This window comes from Lactuca serriola, chromosome 8 (assembly GCF_051521515.1).
Source record: "Lactuca serriola cultivar US96UC23 chromosome 8, Lser_US96UC23_V15, whole genome shotgun sequence".
Lineage (NCBI taxonomy): Eukaryota > Viridiplantae > Streptophyta > Magnoliopsida > Asterales > Asteraceae > Lactuca > Lactuca serriola.
Window position 1 is genome coordinate 260,012,698 of NC_136415.1, and position 8,566 is coordinate 260,021,263.

Consider the following 8,566-nt stretch of genomic DNA (forward strand, 5'->3'; position numbering starts at 1 on the left):
TTCTTGCTGGAAACTTATATACTTGCTTTAGCAATGAAATTGTTTGCTCCTTGTAACTTGTTTGCTCATTGTAGCAACAAAACTTGTTTACTCATTTTAGTAACGAACTTTATTTCCCATGAGAATATGAACATTGCATCTCATTTGGGCAACATACTTTATCTCTCATGATGACAACGAGCTTTGTTTATGCAAACTTATTTACTTATTTTGGCAATATATATTTATTCGTGGAAACTTTTATCAAATTTTTTATTTCGATTTATGAAACCAATATGTATTTTATTTAAATATATGAGTACTCACCAACTATTCATATAGTTGACGCTCGTTTTACATGCTTTTTCAGGAATCATCTAGTAATAGGCACGTAGAGACACAACACTTGTAGAAGCATTTTCATGTGTTGACTTTTAAATACATTGTAATCTCTTTTAAAAAGCTGTTCAAACTCATTGTAAATTTGTAATGATTTTTAATACTATGGTTGGTGTTGTCTTTTAATTTTTGCTACGAGACCCTTTGTACTGCCACACCCCGTATTTACGCTTTAGTGGGGTGTGACAAGGGGGGGGGGGTTATAAGGTTGCTGCCGATAAAATGGCAGGTTAATGGGTGTCCACTCTCACCCATCGCTTTCTTGATCGGTGGAGGGTCGTTAGCCGAACGGGTAGGACAAGGACTAATAAAATTCTCATTAAAAGTATAATGATTATTATAAAGTAACTAAATGTTTTATTAAAGTCTTAATCTTCGTTACTTTAGGAAAATGTGAATAACGTGCTAATCCATGATATTACACTTTACACTTTGTTTAAGTCGTCAGTGGAGCGTGTGTGGTTAACCGGCACACTAACTTGGACTTAACAAGGTAGGTAAAGGGTGACTTAAGGTTTATTATAGGTCGGTGCAGCGCGTGTGGTTAACCGACACATCGATTAAGTGATAAACTTTAAGAGTACCAAGTGTTTTTCATGGTTACTTCACACCTTGTTTTGTGATCCTCGTTAACGCAGTCACAAAACTTGGAGGGCACACTTGAGATTGAAACATGCCTTTGAAAAAATTCATTGAATCTCAAAAGAATCTAGGAATTTCTATGAACCAATTAAAACCTAATAATTTATATTTCGGTTTTTGGTGGAAATTGGTGAATCGTCATTCATCTACCTTTCAAATATGTTATAACTTAGATCACGACATCCCTCTTCTAAGTTATGATATATTTGTTGGATTAGTGTCTAAGTCCATAACTATTTTTCGTATGTACTTGACCCGATGGTGCATGGTCCTTTTGGGTTGCCTACACCAAAGCAACTTGATAGGATGAATTATGAAGAGAGATGATTAATTATGATTTATTAATATATTATGAGAATAATATATTAAAGGAGAAATCATATTGTTTAATTAATATTAGTCAAGAATTAATAAGAATTAATTTTGTGGCTAAAAGACATTAATTAAATAAAGGGGACTAGAACTGTCAATTGTGTGATAATTGAATATTGGGCTAATGGACTCCATAGAGGATGTAGTGGACGAATTCTATGGGGAAACCCATTAGAAATCATCCAAGGCCTCTAAGGAGGGAGTCCATGGGTTGCTTAGGGCCTAAACAGTCAAATTAGGGTTTCCTTGTTAGATAACCCTAATAGCCTTACTATTTAAGGACCCCTAGGGCACCAAAAACGTGGCCAACTGATTCCTTAGGGTTTCTACACGTTTTTGGGTGCCTTCTCGCTTCTCATTCTTCATCCTCTTGCTCTTGGTGTTTGTGAGCCATTAGAGGAGTGACACTTATGACTCTAAGCTTTCTAAAGCCATTACAAGGAGGATTTGAGATTGTTATTGCTACATAACAATCAAGGTAAGATCTAAACCCCATTCTTATGTTAATAAGATTAATTGTATGCTAGAACTAGGGTTTATAGCTTTGGATATTCAATTGCATGTTCATTAGACAAACTAGATCCAAAAGCTATTAGGGTTTGCATGTACACCATAGGAATGATGTTTTGCTCATAACCCATTAGTGGTATCAGAGTCATGGCTGTTTGTTTGATGTATTTGATGCTATTGTGAATTATCCTTGTTTAAAGATTGAAATTTAGGGTTTCTGGGGCTGAACTCGCCGAGTCCATGGTGAAGTCGCCGAGTTCATGCCTGACTCGACGAGTCTGTTGGTCAGAAAGAGGGAAAATCGGGATTTTGTGCTTATTTGGTTGTGGGATAGTTACCAAAACGTTTTATATTGATATAAATAAGATTTTTTTGATATTGGGTGATTATCTTTGCCAAAATTAAAGTTAACTTCATATTAGTTAAATAATTATTTCCTTATATGATTAAATTTAATTATTTGAATTATTTGGTGAATTATCTTGCAAGAATTTGGACTAGGTCAAATTAGATAACCAACAATTAATTGTTAATTGCCTTATTTGAATTTTGTGATCTAGAATATTCTTGAAAAAGTTTGGAAAAGTTTCAAATTAATCCCGTTAGGTTTTATAGTTTAAATTTGAACTTAAAAGTTTTGTTTTTGAAATTTAAATAGTTAAACCCTAATGTTTTGAAATGTTTCAAAACTTGCCCTCAAGTTTTGGAATTTAAAAGTTGATTAAAAGTTTAATTTAGAAATGTTAAATTCTAAAACCCTAGTATTTTGAAAAGTTCAAATTACACCCTTATGGTTTTATTAATTAATTAAAGTGTATAATTAAAAGAGATTTAATAAACCCATAAAGTTTTGGTTTACATTTAATTAAATTAAAAGTATAATTTATTAAGTTAGACCACCTAGTATTTTAAAAGTGTAAAATACACCCTATACTATATATAACATTAAAAGTCTAGTATTATATATGTATGAGTAAACAGTCAGTCTTACCGTTAGTAGGCCTCATTCACGAAGTTGGTCTATAAGGGGTGTTTAAGGAAATTGCCTATAAAATGGCGATTGAATGGGTATCCACTCTTACCCACCGCACTCTTGACTAGTGGAGGGTCGTTAGCCGAACGGGTAGGAAAGGACAAAAACCTTCCATTATAAGTATAATGAAGTATAAGAGTAACTAAATGCTTTTACAAAATTCCCAATATTATTTACTTTAGGCAAAAGTGAATTGATTCAATTCCATGAAATTACACTTTGTCCCCTTGCGAAGACGTTAGTGGAGCGTATGTGGTTAACCGGCACACTAAATGATTCTAAGCAAAGGTAGAAAAGGGTGACTCATTGTTTGTCATAGTTCGGTGGAGCGTGTGTGGTTAACCGACACATCGAATAGGTGACTGTAACATTTGGGGGCACCATGTAAGTTTGCATGGTTATTCACACCCTATTTTGTGATCCTTGGCATCCCAGTCACAAATCGAGGGGCATATCGAGATTTAAACATGCCATTGAAATGTTCAATGAATCTCAAAAGATCTAGGAATTTTAAATAGATTTAAAACTTAAATTTCGTTTTCGTCTTTCATGGTGGAAATTGGTAAATCGTCATTTACCTACCTTCAAATGTTCTGCAATTTGGGTTACGGCATCCCTCTCCCAAGTTGTAGAGTATTGTGTTGGGTCCTAGCCTTAATATCTCATTTGGGTGATTTATTAAGGAATCAATCAATCAACTAACTTGAATTTTTCTCCCATTTTGTAGATGTCAAAGTGTGACAACTATGGTCCTCCCAAATCCCGTGGAACAAGCTTTCCACATGAAGATGATATTCCACGATTCGATCGGGGAACAAGAGATCATGCTTCACTTCCTCCACCTCCTCCAATTATTCTTCCGAACCCACAAGTTTGATGGATTGAAAAGTTCAAACTCACTCAATCCCTTTTGGCAAGTAAACATGAAGGAAAGTCAGTGTGTGCACACGTCCTAGAGATGAAGTCACACATTGATAGGTTAAGAATGTTGGGATCTGTTGTCTGTGAGGAACTGGCTGTTGACTAGGTTCTTCAGTCGCTTCCTGAATCATATAGTGAGTTGGTTATAGAGTACTATATGATGGATCATGACGTAACCCTCATTCATTTGACCTATTTGCTTATAGTTGCTGAATCAGCAATGATTTGGCAAGCTGGTCGAGCAAATTTGTCTGGTGAATCAAACTCCCAAACTTTAATGGACATTGAAAATGGTGACATTGGAGATCCAGAAAAGGTAAATTATGAGATTGTTCCTTGTTCCATTCCAAAAGAGTCCATTTGCTTCTATTTCCAAGACAAGGGGCATTGGAGACGAAGCTGCCCTATTTACCTAAGAGATCTAAGAGATGGGAGAGTCAAAACGTATGGCTCTACTTTAGGTAAAACCCATTAACTAACTCTTTTAAGTTCCTATTCTAGATTCTCAATACATGATGTGATAAGATTACATTTTGATGTTTTGTAGGATCGAAGAAAAGAAAGGAAGTCTAAGGGAAGAAGTGAGCTGAATCTAATCGTGAAGAAATGGATTTCGATCGCATTGCTTGAAGATTAGATTCTTAAGCTACTACTTGGAGTTAGAATAGATTGCTTGGAAATATGTAACAACATAGTTTTTCTGTTGAATTGCATTGTAAGGACAAATTTTTCCGCAATAAAATAAATTTTGATTTTATATTATTTATTTATCCTTGCAATGGCGTGTATGAAAAATTGATGTTTGTAAGTTTGTATTATTAGCAATAATGGATTTGATTCTTAATTATGTTATTTGTGGACAGGTCAAGAATTTACCAAATAGGTAAAGTTTCTCATCACCCAAGTTTCAACTGGCCAGAAACTTGGAATCATACAACTTGGCTGCATGATGAATGAGAAATTTCATATTTGGAAATTAGACTAATTCGTTGACAAAGTGTCAAGTGAAGGACTAGGAGATCGAGTACACAAGGTTGTGTGTTGATCAAGTCCACCACAAGAGTGACAAATATATTCGTCATGATTTACTAAAGGTTTAGTAAATATGATTATACTTATAAGATTAAGTGTAATTCCGAGTTGATTGAAAGAGTTTAAATCAATAGCAGAACGAATAAGAAGAATCAAGTAGGCAGAAAGATAAAAGTTTTTCTATTCTAAGAAGAAGGGAGAGTACCTTTTATTATGTTTTATGATAGGTCTTAATGATTAAAAACCATATCTCAATTGATCCTCTAAGTGAGTCTTAGTGCAATTGTATATCTGAGAAGAGGAATCAAGAATTGAAGAAATGGTTAAATCTAAAAGTCAATCATACTTCGTTCCAATATCAAGTCTCAGAGTTAAGATTTTGAATTGAGTGACAAGTCTTATGAAGGTTTATAACATTCATCAAATGTGGAATTTGAAAAGGTTTTCTTATTCTTGCACATTTGAAATTGGAAAGTTGTGATGTCTTGGACAAGACAAAGACCAACTTGGATCAATTTTGTGAAGTGCTTTGTATTGATAAAAGCTACACTAACTCTTGAATATTTGTGTCAAGGAGTCAGTGGGAGTCTTAATGGTCTTGAAAAGTTTCAAGAACTAATCAAGAATAAACCTTATCAATCATCACTAGCACACGACTTGAGGTTTATGACCTATCGTGTTGACATTATTTTGTTTCTGTGCCATTCCAATTGAGTTAATTGTGCATGTGGTTCTATGAGTTCTCATTCAAACGCATAAAAGGCAAGCACCTTGATCAATGAAAAGTATATTGATAGGAAAGGGTGAGCTGCTTAACTACTTGGAAGACATGGTGGGCACTCGTGTTACCGTAAGGCAAGAAATCAAGACTGAGAAAGTTCGGTCCATATGAGTTTGGATTTGTCGCAAACTTTGGTTTTGACAAATTCGCATGGATAGGAACACATACACCATTAAAATCTAAGTGTCATAAGATTCCCTCCTTCATGAGAATGACTATGAGGAAATGCTTTCACTAAGAGAGATTTTAAGAAGATAGTGATTGTGAAATTGTATTCTCGAATTCGATTATGGTTACGGTATCCCTTTCCATAATTCGAATTGTGAGATTTGGCAATTAGTCTGAATTGTTTAGACACACATATGAGCTATCTAAGGCAAAGGTGTATAAGTTTAAGAAGCTTAGATAAAGGATTATCAAAGCATTAGGTATTAGAAATATGAACGTCATAAATTCAATAAGTATTGTTTTCTGGAAGTTCAGTTGTTTTCTGAAACATGTCAAAGCTAGTGGGAGCATAAGTGTTATGCTTATATGATAATAATCATCATGATAGTGGGAGCATAAATGTTGTGCTAGTATGATTATTAAGGAAAGTATTGCAATTTAGCAATATTAATTATAGAAAACAAGAGTTATGCCTTGCAAAGTCGTAAGAGTTGAATAGTTGTTTTGCTATAATTAAGGGAGAGAATATTATGCTTCATTTCAAATCTAAAGGCTTAGGTTGTGGAATGTTAATAAATTTAGTCAAGGATACATAGTGTGTTCTCAAATTTCGATTATGATTATGACATCCATCTTCATAGTTCGAATTGTGAGAACGTTGCACATAAAATATTATGGCAGAAGATTGATAAAGTATCAGATCTTTATGTAAGACATTATGCATCGTGTCCCATACGCTTCGGGTATAGGATTGATTGCCAGTGCTATTATATTTTACCATTCTAAAATTTTCCAAATGTCTAGCGCATTTAGAGGGAAAAATGACTAGAATCGGTTTTGACTAAAATAATTAAACAACTATCAAAGGATGATCCAAAGCTCGCCAAGGATTGGTCGCTTGTGAGTAGTTGGAAGTATGGTATTGGATGGACCATATCGACATTATTATGAATAGATAAGATTCTATTAAGAATGAATTGTCATATGGCAAATATGGAAATGTTTCCATATTGGGAGTTAGATATTGAGAATCTATGTCTAGATTAGAAACTTTTATGCAAGAAGGATGTTCAAAGGAATGTACTTTGAGTGAGAGACATCATATCTATAGAATTGTTTCTGATAGAGATTGGCCAAGTCTTGATGATTTTGAGCTATGACTTTACGAAAGAATAATTGCATAAACTGTTAGAATAAGTAACAAGAATTTGATATTCTTATACTTATGATAAGGATTGGGAGTTGTGAAATGAGTATGATTGGAAATGTGTTCATTTTGATCTATTTCACAAAGTAAGGACCGCAGGTAAACATTGTGTGCATGCTGAGAGAATGGGACAAGTGTAGTAATAATTCAAGTAAGAAGTTGATTACCCGAAACAACACATAACGAGTAATCGATATGGTGATTAAATAAAATTCTTTATTTATACCCAGAGTTTGGGGCCATATGGGATTAGTATTATTCTTGTGTTTCACTTTGCATGTTTTGACTTCCTGAAAAATTAAATTGGTTCAGAACAATCCAATTATTCGAACGGACCACAGTCGTTCATCTGTTGGAAGTAGGTATGAATGAAGAGTGTCGTGAATTGGTGTGTGGATTGTCTAAAGTGTATTAAACATAAGCAAATGTTTGCTACAACGTTCATGAGTGCTTATGAATATGATTTGAACATTGGATTAAACCCACGCTCACTTGGATCACTTCATGGATTTTATCACGAGTGATTGGTGAGACGATAATATCTTATATTCTTGAAACCAAGATGTGTGAGTTGTATCTTGCGAGTTAGTTACACATTGATAATATTTAAACGCACCAGTAACTTGGTGTCATAAAACATATTGTCGTGTGTGATTCGGTGAGTGAGTGCAAGCAAGCATTGAATCAAATTTTATCCGTTCCTTTTATCCAAAGTGGGATAAAAGCGATATCTTTGGGCCCCTCGATGATTTAGTGATGACGCATAAGCGCTTGGCCAAGACGGGACTAATTTGATGTGTTCAATGGTAGTCTGTTGTCAGTTGTCATAAATCGGAAATCAGGAAATAGTATAGAGAGAATGATTAAAATCCATGTTTCATGTCTATACGATATCTAGAATGGAGGAATATATGATCCCTTATCCAAAGGACATGCTTCTGATAGGATCAGAGTTGACAGCGACTTTTGAAAGCTACTGTTGCAGATTAGGATCTGAAGTCATACGCAGAATAGTTATTAGACTTATCTAAGTGGGAGACTGTTGGATTAGTGTCTTAGTCCATAACTATTTTTGGTATGTACTTGACTCGATGGTGCATGGTCATTTTGGGTTGCCTTCACCAAAGCAACTTGATAGGATGAATTATGAAGAGAGATGATTAATTATGATTTATTAATATATTATGAGAATAATATATTAAAGGAGAAATCATATTGCTTAATTAATATTAGTCAAGAATTAATAAGAATTAATTTTTTGGCTAAAAGACATTAATTAAATAAAGGGGACTAGAACTGTCAATTGTGTGATAGTTGAATATTAGGATAATGGACTCCATAGAGGATGGAGTGGACGAATTCTATGGGTAAACCCATTAGAAATCGTCCAAGGCCTGTAAGGAGGGAGTCCATGGGTTGCTTAGGGCCTAAGAAGTCAAATTAGGGTTTCCTTGTTAGATAAACCTAATAGCCTCACTAATTAAGGACCCCTAGGGAACCAAAAACGTGGCCAACTGATTCC